At 34.6% G+C, this 17,245-nt stretch overlaps 2 non-coding genes across 2 annotated transcripts; one reads left to right on the top strand and one right to left on the bottom strand.

Moving 5' to 3' along the window:
- Positions 1-973: 973 nt before the first annotated feature.
- Positions 974-1,080, bottom strand: LOC133030675 (small nucleolar RNA R71). Its single transcript, XR_009684221.1, has one exon. It is a non-coding gene; the product is annotated as a small nucleolar RNA R71 (small nucleolar RNA).
- An 11,282-nt stretch (positions 1,081-12,362) lies between these two features.
- On the top strand, positions 12,363-12,469 carry LOC115703320 (small nucleolar RNA R71). Its single transcript, XR_004009095.2, has one exon. It is a non-coding gene; the product is annotated as a small nucleolar RNA R71 (small nucleolar RNA).
- Positions 12,470-17,245: the final 4,776 nt, after the last annotated feature.

Below are 17,245 nucleotides of genomic sequence, written 5' to 3'. Positions count from 1 at the left end.
TTGGGTAAACAACAGCAGGATTCTCCTCCCTATTATCTCATCTTGCTCAACTTTAAATTGTGTTATTAAGTTTTCTGAATTTCTTTCATATTTTACTGTTTTTAAATCATAATTGCTTGCGATTTACCGAATAGAATCATAAGTATAATTTAGTGGTACTTAATCCAATTCCCTGTGGGATCGACCTCACCTGTGTGAGATTTACTACTTGATTGCGTATACTTGCGTAGTGTTTAAAATTATAGCAACAAGTTTTTGGCGCCGTTGCCGAGGAATTGTTAAAGATTAATATTACATAAAATTATACTAACTTCTACTTTGGTATATTTTCTCTTGCTGATTTTTCTAACCTTTTTCTTGCAATAATTTCTTGATCTATTTCAGGAATCCTAAGTGCATGCGCCGTCAAGGACAAACAGTCATATTACCAGTTGATCCTGAAATCGAGAAAACTTGCAGGAGGAATCGAAAGAACAAGAGGCAAGAAAGAGTTTCAGCAACTGCTGAAACATCAGAAATCATGGCTGCCAATGTGAACAATAATGCTGGAAACAATGGGGGTAATAACGGTAATAATGGAGGTGCCGTGGAAGATCAAGCTAATGGCCGTAGCTTGAGAGATTACATTCTCCCTACTCTGACGGGAGTGCAGTCATGTATCAGGCCACCGGCAGTGGATGCAAACAACTTCGAGATTAAGCCTGCCATTCTTCAAATGGTGCAGTCTTCAGTTCAGTTTGGTGGCCTCCCTTCTGAAGATCCTAATCTGCATCTCTCTAACTTCATGGAACTTTGTGAAACTTTTAAGGTTAATGGAGTTAGCGATGATGCCATTCGACTGAGATTGTTTCCATTCTCGCTCAGAGAACGAGCCAAGAGTTGGTTGAATTCCTTGCCACCTAATTCTATTGCCACATGGAATGATCTGGCAACAAAATTCTTGTCAAAGTTCTTTCCTCCAGCCAAGTCTGCAAAGCTGAGAGGAGAAATCAATAATTTCTGCCAACAAGATAATGAATCTCTCCATGAGGCTTAGGAGAGGTTTAAAGATCTGATCAGGAGGTGTCCTCATCATGGTATAGAGAAGTGGATGCTGGTTCACAACTTTTACAACGGGCTGGTTGGTAATACTAGAACTTTAATAGATGCAGCAGCGGGCGGAGCTTTTATGAGAAAGAGTGCTAATGAGGCGTATGATCTATTGGAGGAGATGGCTCTAAACAATCAGCAGTGGCCAACTGAAAGGAGTCAATCTAAGAAGGTAGCTGGTGTGTTAGAAGTTGATGCCATCACAAAGTTAACAGCTCAGGTTGAGGCATTGACTAAAATAATTGCAGGGCAAGCTAAACAAGCCCAAATTGTTTGTGAGTTATGTGGAGGAAGTCATCACTTTTCGGAGTGTCAAGCAGATGTGGATGATTTGCCAATGGATGAAGCTAAAGCCATTGGGAATTTTTCACAGAACAACAACAACAACAATTATGGGTTCAACCAGGGTAACAACCGAAGAAATAGTGGGTTCTATCAACAAAGAAATCAGAACCAACAGTTTAATCAGCAACAAGCCTCTGGTGGAAGTTCTAGTTTGCAGACAGATTTACTGCTCCAATTTATGACTGAAACTAGATCTTCAATTAAAGACCTGCAGACTCAGATGGGCCAACTAGCAACTCAGGTAGCAACCCGCCCTCAAGGAAATTTGCCTAGCACAACTGAAGTCAATCCCAAAGAAAATTGCAAGGCAATTACCCTGAGGAGCGGTAAGAAGTATGATGGGCCCGAGTTACCACAACCAGTTGAGGTAGACGAAGAAATAAATGCTCAACCAGTGCAAACACCAACACCAACAGCAGAGAAGGCTACTGACAGCCCAGCACCACCACCACAGTCTCCACCGATTAGTATTGATCATCATGTAAAAATACCCTATCCTCAGAGGCTCAGAAAGTCAAGCTTAGACAAGCAGTTCACCAAGTTTCTAGAAGTCTTCAAAAGACTTCACATTAACATTCCTTTTGCTGAAGCTCTAGAGCAGATGCCAAGTTATGTGAAGTTTATGAAGGAAATTTTGTCAAAGAAGAGGAAGATGGAAGACTATGAGACAGTGGCTCTAACTGAAGAGTGTAGCGCTATTCTACAGAAGAAACTCCCTCCAAAACTCAGAGATCCAAGGAGCTTCACTATTCCTTGTACTATTGGTAAAATTGAAGGAATAAATGCACTATGTGATTTGGGAGCCAGTATAAACTTAATGCCTTTGTCGGTTGTTTAAAAGATTGCGGTAAAATTGGGTGAAGCAAAGCCAACTACTGTAACTCTTCAATTGGCAGATCGATCGCTAGCTCACCCTAGAGGAGTCATTGAGGATGTGTTAGTAAAGGTGGACAAGTTCATCTTTCCACTCGATTTCATTGTTTCGGATATGGAAGAAGATAGTAATGTTCCTATCATCCTGGGGAGACCTTTCTTGGCAACAGGGAAAGCACTAATTGATGTTCAGAAAGGAGAGTTAAAGCTAAGGGTACAAGGAGATGAAGTTGTATTTAATGTGCTCAAAGCAATGACCTATCCTACGGCTAGTGACAACTGTTTTGCAATTGATGTGGTGGACCAGTTGGTGGAGACAAAGACGCATGCTGAAGACCCTCTTAATCTGACTTTGGTACAAGAAGAGGTGGTGGAACAAGACGGTAAGGAAGCTTATGAGTATGCTTTGTGGCTCGATTCTTATGGACCGCTGAATAGAAAATATTATGAAGAGTTAGGAGTCATACCAACAAAGCCTACCCCATCTACTGAAAAGCCTCCTCAACTAGAGTTAAAAGTCCTACCAGAGCATCTCAGGTATGAATATTGGGGAGAAAATAAGACACTTCCTGTTATTGTGGCTTCTTCCCTATCTTCTGTAGAGACAGACAAGCTATTACGGGTTCTAAGGAAGCATACAAAAGCCATTGGATGGACTTTAGCAGATATTAAAGGAATCAGTCCTTCAACTGTAATGCATAGAATCTTAATGGAGGAAGGAGTGAAGCCAACCATTGATGCACAACGTAGATTAAATCCACCAATGAAGGAGGTTGTCAGAAAAGAAGTCTTGAAGTGGTTAGATGCCGGGGTAGCATATCCTATTTCAGACAGTAAATGGGTGAGTCCAGTCCAAGTTGTTCCAAAGAAAGGCTCAGGTAAGTTTCTCTCACCCTGGTTTATTTTCACACATTGGGGACAATGTGCATTTTAGTTTGGGGGGGGGGGGGGGGAAACTTAATTTTTTTCGCGTTTATTTGTTCTAGTTTAGTTTGTTTTAGTTTTTTTTAGTCTTGCGTGATAGCTAAATTGAAAGATTGATTGAATTGTTGTTATTCACTTGTGCAATGGATTAAAACATAACTGTGTGCTTGACTTGCAACTGTTTGAATTAAGATGGATGTGTGCTAGGAAGTGATTCATGTAGATTTAAAACATTTGCTATTCTCACATATCACCTCTGTTCTATTTGGTTTGTGGAATGATTGATTGTACATGGAATAGAATTTGTATGACATACTCTCTTGAAGCGAAATCCTTGATATTTTTTTTGTTTGGAAAGTGATTTAGGCAAGTTTTCTTTGGAACGATTGAGCCTTTCAAGCCTACCTAGAAATTTTTACCATAGTATACCCAAAGTTGAGCCTTAGCCTGTTTTAAAAATTTTTCACCACTTTAACTGAGCTGAATTCGTATCTTAAATTCTTTTCACCCTGAACGTAACTTATTATGCCATGAGCCTTGAAGCAAGTTTGGGGGGATAAGTGCTGTAAGTGGAAAAATAAAGTGTAGGAATGAGAGGTTGAAAAAAAAGAATAATATTGTGTGTTGTGCCTATGAAAAAGAAGAAAGAAAGAAAAAAAAAATGTGTCTTCTTGAAAAAAAAAGTTAAGAAAATTATGAGGTACACACATAAGAAAAATTGCAATCTCTTATTTCTGTTTTTGGGATATATGGAAAGAATGCAAAATAAATGTCTAAGCTTGTTTGGTTAATAGTGCTTATGGTATAGTATAGCCTAAATGACTTCTCACCTACCCATGTACCTAAGCCATGCGATGTTAACCGAAAAAGACCTATTGATTCCAAATAGAAATTTGTCAACATTAGTGGAGAGAGGTATGTCGTTCAAAATTATTGATCATGTGTTAGTGGGATGTTGGAAAGTTTAGAACAGTTGTGATATTGATGGCAATTGCGATGTTTTATGTTTGTATGAATTACTTACTTGTAAATTGCACATTCAACTTAGTTCTTAGAGTTGGCAAATTGAAATTCTGGTTATTGATGGATTGAAGTTGTGCAGGTGGTGGTAACAATTAAATTGTTGGAAAGTTTAGCTATCATTGTCAGTTTGTTTTTAGTTTAGTCCTAGTTTACTCGGGGACGAGTAAAGAGTCAATTTGGGGGAGTTTGTTAGTGTTGTATACCAAAATGGTACGTTTTACATTTATCAACTCGCAAGCGCACGAATCTTTATTGTAGTATTGAGATTGTGAAGAACGAGGTCGAACCCGTGGGAATTGCGTGAAATCGAAGAAAATACTTATTTAATCTAAGCTAATAAAACTCTAACCTAGTTCCGAAAATGGTAAGGTTTTTGGTAACAAAATAAAATAAAATATTTAAACAATAAAAATGACAGTAACAAATATTTTCAGAAATATTTTGGGATATTATTAAGGGTTCAGAATCCACTTAAGTGTATATAAAAATATTTATGTTTATATTGATTCTCATAATTTAATCAGTAATCAAACCAATTATTTTCTAATAAAAAATAGATTTTCCTTCGCTTTAAAATTATAACTTCTAAGCATTAAATGTGAAACAATTTAATGTAAATACAAAAAATCAAAGAATATTATTTTTAATAAAATATGGAACCAAGCATAAATAATTTCTAACTATCAAAAATACTTGATATTAAAGATGAAAGAAATTATTTTAAGAAGCGAGAATCATAAGCATATATTGTACTGAGAATCAAAATAAAAATAAATACTTAATTAAATACACTAGGTTTCATCGTCCTCCTTAATAATAAGGGAACTTAGAAACCCATAAGAAAATTAACTAAGAAAGCGGTAAACTAACACTGAGCGCTCTGAGCGTTTTCTCTGGATTTTTCTGTCTGAAACTGAAACTGTAACTGAATTCTAAAAACCTAAGCTTCTATTTATAGAAGGGTAAAAGGACTAATACGCAATTAAACTTATTACAAATTGCATGTGGGTAAAATTGTAAATACCAAAAGTTAATTTTCGGAGTGCCACGTGTCAAGCTCGGATTGGTGGCTTTGGTGTGCAACTTGACACGTGGCAAGAGGAGAGAAAGCCACCTTTTGGCTGAAGAGAATCGGACCAAACGAAGGCCACTCGCGCGCCTGGGAAGTGGCGCGCACGCACGGCTAAGGAGAAGCCGTGCGCGTCACGCGCGCGTGGGAGCAGAGAGAGGCGGCTGGGGTCAGGCTCCTGCTGGGCTTCTGCGCGCGAATGGGAGACCGCCACGTGTCGTGGCTGTTGGCTGGGAGAGAAAGAGGGCCAAATGGGCTTTTGTCCGTTTGTGCTCTCTTTTGGGCTTCAAAAATGCCATTTTTCATTGCTTTGGATCACATTTTTACCATTTTTCTTTTTCTTTTCCTTTCTTTTCACAAATGCTATTTTCTCAATCAAACACAAACAAAATTAAATCCAAACAAAATATTTTCAACATAAAATATATCACAATAATTTTAATGAAAATATTTATTTAAAATTTAATTAATTTGTATTTCTTTAAATAAATACAATGCATTTTCTTAACTTTTTATTTTTCTTTTTCTCAATTATGCCATAAATACTATTATTATTTATAAACAAAGATAAAATTAATCTTAAATAAAATATTTTCAATATAATAATATATTGCATTAATTTCTTGAAAATATTATAAAGAATTAATTTTATTTTGTTTTTTTACACTATAAAATATGTAATATTTTGGCATTTAACACAACCCCCAACTAGCTTATTGCTAGTCCCTAGCAATTCAAGCGGATAACAAAATATTACCAAAATGAACAAATCAAACAAACTCTGACTAATCGAAACAAAATAAAATATTGGTGTAAACTCTAGAAAATACTATATATAAAAAATTACAATAGATATAATTCCAGATTTTTTGTGTGTGTGTTTCAAATCATATTCTTTGCTTTAATCATAAACACGTATAATATTGAAAAATCTTTAAAGTAAAAAGTCTCAACTCCAAATCCTCACAGGTATTGAAATATTTGAAAAGAGGAAGGGTTGTCACTCTTGGAGCTGGAAAGATATATTAATTGACGCTCAAATGGATAAAGATTTTTAGGACGAACAATGTAAACAATTATTGACCCATAGATAGGCTAACCAAAAAATATTTTGAAATTCAAATGACAAGTTAACTTCGGGATTTCATTACAATATCTAGAGCCAAAATAAAGAAATAAACAACGATTTTTTTTTTTTTCTTTCGTGACTAAAATTTACGAAAAATAAACTATAGCAAAGTCTCTTTTGATTGATGATGATATATTATTATTATTATTTTTTTTTCTATATATATATATTATGCATATATATTTTTACCGGTATATATATATATTTTTACTTTGCTAAATGATTAAAACTAAGATATTGCTCTTTATATGATATATATGTATTTTTTTTTAAGGGCAATATCCACAATAATTATTTACCATAGCAAAAATTTTTTTTGGTATATTTTGAATTTTGACCAAGCTACGCTGATAGAGAAATGTTGCTCTTGTTTGATTTTTTTTCTTTATATATATAGTATGTAAGATATTGCTCTTTATTTGAGATATATGTATTTTTTTTTAAGGGCAATATCCACAATATATATATCTTTTACTCTTTTTTTTTTTTTTTTTCTTTTTTTTCTTTTTTAACAAGAGGCAACATGTGATAAGAAAATATAAAGATAATAAATTCACAATTAGGCTCAATTCTAAACAAAAAAGTTTCCCTCTAGTAATTGTCATATTTTCAAATTTCAAAAAAATTTCGATTTTACCAATTCAGAAGATCAATATATGTTCAAAAAATCGTTTTCTCAATTCTCACTTCTCACAAAAAAAATGAAAGCTTTTAACTTAAGATTTTTCTCAATTAAATGTGTTAAAAACAATCAAATCATATGTTTGGTTTGTGCAATTTTTACTGGAATTACTATCTAAGTAACTAAATATAGTATAAACTAGTCTAACACAATATTTATTTATTCACATAATTAGCAGCAGAATTTGACTCAAAATTTTCAAAAAGGTAAGAAATTTATCGAACTTAACGCAAGAATATACTCAGTACCCCCAACTAAAATGAGACAGTGTCCTCAATGTCTAAATATGTATATGATAAGAACATGAGATGAGAACTGAAAAACGGAGAATATGCACAGTGATAGATGTTAATTTTCTAAAAACAAATGACAGAAAATAAACTAAAATACTGAAAATAAAGAAAGCAATTAAAGATAGGACCAGTAGTGAAAGAATTCACTAACCTTGGTAAATTGGATCGTGAAGGAGTGTTTCCTCCACTTCAGGTGGTGTTAATTCTAAAAATGGTTTCAACCGTTGTCCATTGACTTTGAATATGTTACCAGTTTTAGAATTTTCAATTTCAACAGCTCCGTGAGGAAAAACAGTACGAACAGTAAATGGACCAGTCCATTTAGAACGTAACTTACCGGGAAACAGATGAAGGCGAGAGTTGTATAAAAGAACTTTCTGACCAGTGGAGAAATCTTTTCGCAAGATGTTCTTATCATGATACAACTTTGTACGTTCTTTGTAACTTTTTGCACAATCGTAAGCATCATTTCTCAGTTCTTCCAATTCATTTAATTGGAGCTTTCTTTTCTCTCCCGCTTTGTCTAGAGCAAAATTCAGTTGTTTAATTGCCCAAAAGGCTCTATGCTCTAACTCTACAGGTAAATGACAGGCTTTTCCATACACTAGGCGGTAAGGTGACATTCCAATGGGAGTTTTGTATGCAGTACGATATGCCCATAAAGCATCAGTTAGTCTCAGGGACCAATCTTTCCTAGTTGGGTTGACTGTTTTTTCTAGGATGTGCTTTATTTCCCTATTAGAGATTTCAACTTGACCACTAGTTTGAGGATGATATGGTGTAGTGACTTTGTGTGTAATGCCATAATTTTTCATGAGATGTGCAAATGGCTTATTACAAAAATGTGTACCTCCATCACTAATGATAGCACGTGGTGTGCCAAAACGGGAAAAAATATTTTCTTTCAAGAAACGAACCACCACTTTGTGGTCGTTTGTGTGACATGCAACAGCTTCGACCCATTTTGAAACATAATCAACTCCAACAAGAATATACAAATTTCCAAACGAGTTAGGAAAAGGTCCCATAAAATCAATACCCCAAACATCAAATACATCAATAATAAGAATAGGGTTTAAAGGCATCATGTTTCTTCTAGACAGACTTCCTAACTTTTGACAACGTTCACATGCTTTACAGTATGCATATATATCACGAAAAATTGTGGGCCAATAAAAACCACATTGTAAAATTTTTGCAGCAGTCTTTTTACTACTGAAATGGCCTCCACAGGCATGATCATGACAAAAAGATATGATTTTAGTTTGATCACAATTCGGGATACATCTACGTACTATCTCGATCGTGACAATATTTAAACAAGTATGGATCATCCCGTATAAAATTTTTCACCTCGTAATAAAATTTATTTTTATCTTGTTTAGACCAGTGAGATGGTATTTCACCAGTAACAAGATAATTCACAATGTCAGCATACCAAGGCAGAGAAGAAACATGCATCAATTGTTCATCAGGAAAAGTTTCGGTGATAGGGGTAGGCTCTTTACTAGTTTCAATAACTAGCCTAGATAAGTGATCAGCAACAACATTTTCAGACCCTTTTTTATCACGAATTTCTAGATCAAACTCTTGTAAAAGAAGTATCCAACGGATTAAACGTGATTTTGCATCTTTCTTTGACAAAAGATATCTTAAGGCAGCATGATCAGAATAAACAATTATTTTAGATCCTAACAGATAAGACCTAAACTTTTCTAAGGCAAAGACTACAGCAAGCAATTCTTTCTCAGTTGTGGAATAATTTAATTGAGCATCATTTAGAGTTTTGCTAGAGTAGGAAATAACATGTGGTATTTTATCAATTCTTTGCCCTAAGACAGCTCCTATAGCATAATCAGAAGCATCACACATTATTTCAAAAGGAAGGTTCCAATCAGGAGGTTGAATAATGGGTGCAGTAGTTAGCATAGTTTTCAATTTCTCAAAAGCAATATGACAATCGTGATCAAAAACAAATGCATTATCTTTTCCAAGTAAATGGCACAGAGGCCGTGAAATTTTGCTAAAGTCTTTTATGAATCTCCGGTAGAAACCGGCGTGACCTAAGAATGATCTAATTTCTTTCACAGTTTTAGGTGGTGGAAGTTTTGAAATAAGATCAACTTTAGCTTTGTCAACTTCTATTCCCTCAGATGAAATCACATGTCCCAAGACAATTCCACGTTTTACCATAAAATGACATTTTTCCCAATTTAGCACTAAATTCTTTTCTTTACAACGAATCAAGACAAGAGACAGGTGGTGTAAACATTCATCAAAAGAAGATCCATAAATAGAAAAATCATCCATAAAGATTTCCAAAAAATGTTCAACCATATCAGAAAAAATTGCAATCATACACCTTTGAAACGTCGCAGGTGCATTGCATAAGCCAAAAGACATGCGTCGATAAGCAAATGTTCCATAAGGACATGTGAAGGTGGTCTTTTCTTGATCCTCGGGTGCTATCGGGATTTGGTTGTATCCCGAGTAACCATCGAGAAAACAGTAGTACTCGTGACCAGCTAATCTTTCAAGCATTTGATCAATGAAGGGTAATGGGAAAATGGTCTTTTCTGGTGAGGCTATTCGATTTTACGTAGTCAATGCACACTCTCCATCCAGTTTGGATTTTAGTGGGGATTAATTCATCGTTTGCATTTTTGACTACAGTAATTCCAGACTTCTTAGGAACAACATGGATCGGACTGACCCATGAACTATCAGAAATTGGGTATATAATACCCACATCTAATGTTTTAAGTATTTCATCTCTCACTACTTCTTTCATATTTGGATTTAACCTTCTTTGACACTCACGGGATGGCTTTGCATTTTCTTCTAAATGGATTCGATGCATGCACACCGAAGGACTAATTCCTTTGATGTCAGCCATGGTCCACCCTATGGCTTCTTTGTGACTCTTAAGAACTTGTACCAATTTCTCTTCTTGTTTCTTGTCTAACGCATGCGATGATAACAGGGAAGGTTTCTGACTCTCCTAGGAATGCATATTTTAGATCTTCAGGTAAAACCTTTAGATCTAACTTTGGTGGTTCAGGGAGTGACTGTGATTCTAATTGGCGAAAGGGTTCAATTGACTCAACTTTGGTGTTCCACTCTTCTGTGTTTATCAATGGTGTAGACTCTAACAAAGAATTTACACTATCAAAAGAACTTTCAAAATTCATACCAAAATGACTTACACAATTTTCAAAAGAATTATCTTTGTTTAGCATGAAATCTTGTGTGACAGAATCAATAAAATTTACCTCATATACATCATCGCAATCAACAGATTTATTAGCAACATTAAAAACATTCAACTCAACAGTCATATTTCCAAATGATAATTTAAGAACACCATTACGACAGTTGATGATTGCATTTGATGTGGCTAAAAATGGTCTACCCAAAATGATCGGAATTTGAGCACTTATGTCTTCAACAAAATGAGTATCAAGAACAATGAAATCAACAGGAAAATAAAATTTATCTACCTTAATCAAAACATCTTCTATGACACCTCTAGGAATTTTCACAGAACGATCAGCTAACTGAAGTATCATAGATGTTGGTTTCACTTCCCCTAGACCAAGTTGCTTATAAACAAAATAAGGCAACAAATTCACACTAGGTCCTAAATCAAGTAAAGCTTCGTTAATCACATGATCACCAATAATACATGGAAGTGTGGGACATCCCAGATCTTTGTGTTTAACAAGACTTTCATATTGAATTATAGAGCTGGCTTATTCTGTTAAAAATGCCTTCTTCAGAATATTGGTGTTTCTTTTTGCAGTACACAAATCTTTCAAGAATTTAGAGTAGGCAGGTATTTGCTTAATGGCATCTAAGAAAGGGATATTTATACTTACTTGTTTGAATACCTCTAAGATGTCACCATACTGACTACCTCTTTTGATCGGGAGCAATCTTTGTGGGAATGGAGCTTTTGGAATGAACGGTAAGGTTTGACTCGATTCTTCAACCGAGTCTTTGGAATGTGAACTTTCAGGCTGACTCTTTTCATTTTCTTTCAATGAGTCTTTGTTTATTTCAGCATCAGTTTGAGGTATGTAATCAGGTTTTTCAATAATTTTTCCAGACTTAAGGATAGAAATTGAATTAGCTTCTTCAACAGGTCTAGATGTACTTACCTCATACTGGCTCTTTGGATTTGGAATGGGTTGACTGGGAAGTTTTCCCTTTTCCCTTTCAGCTACAGCAGTAGCAAGCTGACCCATTTGTGTTTCAAGCTTTAACAGGGATTGAGAATTTGTGTGTAAAGCTTGTTGGGTGGTTTGCATAAACTGTTGTAGTGTATCCTCTAAAGATGGTTTTCTTTGTTGTTGAGGATATGGCATATTAGGTTGGGCTTGACTCTGATTGGGCGTGTTGTACTGGTGCCCTTGATTCATTGGAGGCTGGTTTTGTCTCCATGAAAAATTTGGATGATTTCTCCAATTTGGATTGTAGGATTGAGAAAATGGGCTATCAGATGATTTCCCATAAGTTTGAAGAGCGTTCACTTCTTCAGAAAATGCCTCTTGGTATATAGGCAATGATGGACATGACTGGGCACTATGACTTGTACTATAGCATAAGGAACAAATTTCATTCCTATGTATAGGAGTATTCATGGATTGACTTAATGACATAGCTTCAACTCTCCTAGTTAGATTTGCTAATGATGTTTTAATATCTACGTCATCTTTGACATCGTAAATTCCACCTCTCTTAGGTGTGTTGGAAGCTTTCGATCTAGGATCTTGGCAATTCCACTGTTGAGAATTTACAGAAAGATTCTCAAGAGACTCCCAAGCCTCATCCCCTCTAAATTGCAAAAATTTTCCAGTGTGCATTGATTGTACCATTTGTCGGTTTGAGGGAGATAATCCATCATAAAAGTATTTTACCAATCTCCATTTTTCAAAACCATGGTGTGGACATTTTAGCAATAAATCTTTAAATCTTTCCCAACATTCATAAAATTCTTCGTGATCTTTCTGATAAAATTCGGAGATTTCTCTCCTAATATTATCCGTTTTAGACATGGGAAAAAATTTGGACAAAAATTTATTAACTAATTCATCCCAAGTAGAAATAGATCGGGCTGGGGGTGAATTTAACCAGGCTTTAGACTTATCTTTTAATGAGAATGGAAAAAGTCTAAGCCTAACAGATTCATCAGAAAAATTTTGAAATCTAAATGTAGAGCAAATTTCTAAAAAATCTTTCACATGCATGTATGGATCCTCTTTACCTAACCCATAAAAAGATGGCAATAGTTGAATTATGGAAGGTTTCAGTTCAAAATGTGTAGCATTTGTTTCAGGAAAAATAATGCATGATGGTGGATTAGCAGAAATGGGAGAAAAATGATCAATAAGAGTTTTTTCTTCCACATTTACTTGATTTGGTTCCATGATGTCAGAATTTTCACTTTTAATTTCAACCCACAATAATTTTCTTTTTACCAAACGATTTTTAGAATTTCGTTCCCAGCGAATCATACACTAAGTATCACAAAAATTAAAATAACATGAAAAAATTAGGAGGCGGTGCCTACCATATAATTGCGTAAATAAAGACTGAATTTAAAATATAGCGGGAAATAAATAATATGTATATTTGACAGAAATATAAATACTAATATTAATATATGTGCAGAAATAAAGACAGAATTTAAAATATAACGGGAAATAAATAATATGTATATATTTGACAGAAATATAAATATTAATATTAATTATAATTTATAATATATAATTATATTAATAATATGCTTTTCTTAATAGTTAAGTAATGTATATATAATAATAATATAATATAAATTTATATATATAAATATAATTAACAGTAAGTAACACTTACTTACTGTAATATATAATAATAATAATAATAATAATAATAATAATAATAATAATAATATAATTATATATATAAATCTTACTTCACTATTAAGAAACGTAATATATAATATATATATATAATATAATAACTAGTAGAAGAATTATACCAACCTGAATTAAAGTAGTTTTTCTTCTTGCAGTTCACGGACAAGAAGCGCCAAAAACTTGTTGTATACCAAAATGGTACGTTTTACATTTATCAACTCGCAAGCGCACGAATCTTTATTGTAGTATTGAGATTGTGAAGAACGAGGTCGAACCCGTGGGAATTGCGTGAAATCGAAGAAAATACTTATTTAATCTAAGCTAATAAAACTCTAACCTAGTTCCGAAAATGGTAAGGTTTTTGGTAACAAAATAAAATAAAATATTTAAACAATAAAAATGACAGTAACAAATATTTTCAGAAATATTTTGGGATATTATTAAGGGTTCAGAATCCACTTAAGTGTATATAAAAATATTTATGTTTATATTGATTCTCATAATTTAATCAGTAATCAAACCAATTATTTTCTAATAAAAAATAGATTTTCCTTCGCTTTAAAATTATAACTTCTAAGCATTAAATGTGAAACAATTTAATGTAAATACAAAAAATCAAAGAATATTATTTTTAATAAAATATGGAACCAAGCATAAATAATTTCTAACTATCAAAAATACTTGATATTAAAGATGAAAGAAATTATTTTAAGAAGCGAGAATCATAAGCATATATTGTACTGAGAATCAAAATAAAAATAAATACTTAATTAAATACACTAGGTTTCATCGTCCTCCTTAATAATAAGGGAACTTAGAAACCCATAAGAAAATTAACTAAGAAAGCGGTAAACTAACACTGAGCGCTTCCGAGCGTTTTCCGGATTTTTCTCGTCCGAAATCGAAATCAGAATCGAATTCTAAAAACCTAAGCTTCTATTTATAGAAGGGTAAAAGGACTAATACGCAATTAAACTTATTACAAATTGCATGTGGGTAAAATTGTAAATACCAAAAGTTAATTTTCGGAGTGCCACGTGTCAAGCTCGGATTGGTGGCTTTGGTGTGCAACTTGACACGTGGCAAGAGGAGAGAAAGCCACCTTTTGGCTGAAGAGAATCGGACCAAACGAAGGCCACTCGCGCGCCTGGGAAGTGGCGCGCACGCACGGCTAAGGAGAAGCCGTGCGCGTCACGCGCGCGTGGGAGCAGAGAGAGGCGGCTGGGGTCAGGCTCCTGCTGGGCTTCTGCGCGCGAATGGGAGACCGCCACGTGTCGTGGCTGTTGGCTGGGAGAGAAAGAGGGCCAAATGGGCTTTTGTCCGTTTGTGCTCTCTTTTGGGCTTCAAAAATGCCATTTTTCATTGCTTTGGATCACATTTTTACCATTTTTCTTTTTCTTTTCCTTTCTTTTCACAAATGCTATTTTCTCAATCAAACACAAACAAAATTAAATCCAAACAAAATATTTTCAACATAAAATATATCACAATAATTTTAATGAAAATATTTATTTAAAATTTAATTAATTTGTATTTCTTTAAATAAATACAATGCATTTTCTTAACTTTTTATTTTTCTTTTTCTCAATTATGCCATAAATACTATTATTATTTATAAACAAAGATAAAATTAATCTTAAATAAAATATTTTCAATATAATAATATATTGCATTAATTTCTTGAAAATATTATAAAGAATTAATTTTATTTTGTTTTTTTACACTATAAAATATGTAATATTTTGGCATTTAACAGTTAGGCTATTTTTAGCCTATGTTTTGGATCTAATTTATGTGCGTTTTTAGCCGTGTTGGGACGGAATTACGCTTGTTTTCTATGTTTTCAGGTTCTTTGGAATAAAAGAGGTCTCGGGTGCAGAAATTCGTTAAAAGATGTGCTGAGCCGAAGAAAACACAATTTCTGAGTAATTGTGCACATCTGGCCGCGGCTAAACACAACCTGGCCGCGGCTAGATTTCGAAAATCTAGGAGGCTTCAGTCGCCGCGGCGATGAAGAGGCTCGCCGCGGCCATTTAAAAGATACAGAGAGACCCCTTATTTTCAATTATCTCGCCGCGGCGAGAGGAAGCTTAGCCGCGGCGAGATCCCGTACGGACCAGGGGCATTTTCGTCCATCGAACCCTAAATTTCAGTTATAAATAGAAAACTGCGATTGGAAGTCCAGGGGAGCGATCAGAAACCCTAAAATACAGCTGAGAGCGGCAGGAAGAGCACAGAGATTGAAGTGAAGATCCATAATTCATCCACCAACAGTTCTTTTCTTTATTCCTCTTTAATTTCTTTATGTTGAATATTGCTATAGGAATGGTTATGGATTTGTTTCTGAACTAAATTTCCCATTTAGGGAGGATGATGATTGTTGTTTAATGTTTTGCCTAGTTAATGTTTAATTACCATTCCTCAATTCATGTGTGTGAAATTATCTTAGTTTGTTCTTAATTTCATGTTTAAGATTGATCACCTTGTGCATGCTCTATGATCTCAATTCGAAATCTAAAAAGTGAGAATTGAGAATGCTAAAATTAAGATAATCAATGTTCTATGTGAAACGAAAGTATTTGCATGACTTATGTGACGAGTAGATTATTACTTAATGCTGATTTCATGTTAGTTTAATTAAGGAATTAATTAGATAACATGTGGTTTAGAATCTAGAAGATCTGAAAGGAGCTAGGTTATTTCATAATCTGTCATTCACTCCAAGAATAGGATAGTAATTAATCATTAACGATTTGGGTAAACAACAGCAGGATTCTCCTCCCTATTATCTCATCTTGCTCAACTTTAAATTGTGTTATTAAGTTTTCTGAATTTCTTTCATATTTTACTGTTTTTAAATCATAATTGCTTGCGATTTACCGAATAGAATCATAAGTATAATTTAGTGGTACTTAATCCAATTCCCTGTGGGATCGACCTCACCTGTGTGAGATTTACTACTTGATTGCGTATAGTTGCGTAGTGTTTAAAATTATAGCAACACCATGTATAAGAGCCATTAGTCTGTGGGTGTAAGGGTCCAATGGAGGCTTGAAGCGGGGACGTTACAAATGGTATCAGAGCCTTGACCCAGTCAGAAGTGTGGTCGACGAGGACGTCGGACCCCGTAGGGTGGTGATTGTGACAGTCAGCAGTCCCGTGATCCGTAAGAGGAAATACCGGGTAAGCTGTGCAATCCCACATCGCCTGGGAAGGTCAAGTGGGATGATTCTGAGACTGTGTAGGTGTGGGACTACACAGTTGAAGAGGGCTTAAATGGATTGATTGATACTACCTATATCAACAAGGTGCATCTTGTTTTTCGGTAGCCCATCATGAAAGAACTCCACAATTAAGCGTGCTTGACTTGGGGCAATTTCAGGATGGGTGACCTCCTGGGAAGTTTTCCTAGGAAGCGTGCGAGTGAGAACAAAGTACGCTGGAAACACTCGTGTTAGTCTGTAGGGAGTCATCAATCCAGAAAGTAGCCACGTACCCGTGTATAAGAGCCATTAGTCTGTAGGTGTAAGGGCCCAATGGAGGTTTGAAGCGGGGACGTTACACACTCTCTTAACATCTAGGAGGGATTCCCATAAAGTTGTATCTTTTAGAGATATGCATTAAATCCCAACTGTCCAACGATTTATAATCACTATAAAATCGTGTTTGAGCAGCTAAAGAAGAGCATAAAAAGAGCACCATAAATTAAATAGAGTACTTGGTAATGAAGAGAGTATAATAATATGAAAACAAAAGCATCGTTAAAGATTTACTTCAGAAATAGAAAAATACCACAGATTTGAAATTCAATAACTGTAAAGACCGCATATGGTTAATGCTTTGAATTATTAAATAATTAGGGTTTATGTATGAGATTAAATTAATATTTATGAAATGCATATTTTAGAAAGGTATTTA

The sequence above is a fragment of the Cannabis sativa genome, chromosome 8 (genome assembly GCF_029168945.1).
Source record: "Cannabis sativa cultivar Pink pepper isolate KNU-18-1 chromosome 8, ASM2916894v1, whole genome shotgun sequence".
In the NCBI taxonomy this organism is placed as follows: domain Eukaryota; kingdom Viridiplantae; phylum Streptophyta; class Magnoliopsida; order Rosales; family Cannabaceae; genus Cannabis; species Cannabis sativa.
Note: the sequence above shows the minus strand (reverse complement) of the source record. Positions and strands in the feature narration are given on the sequence as shown.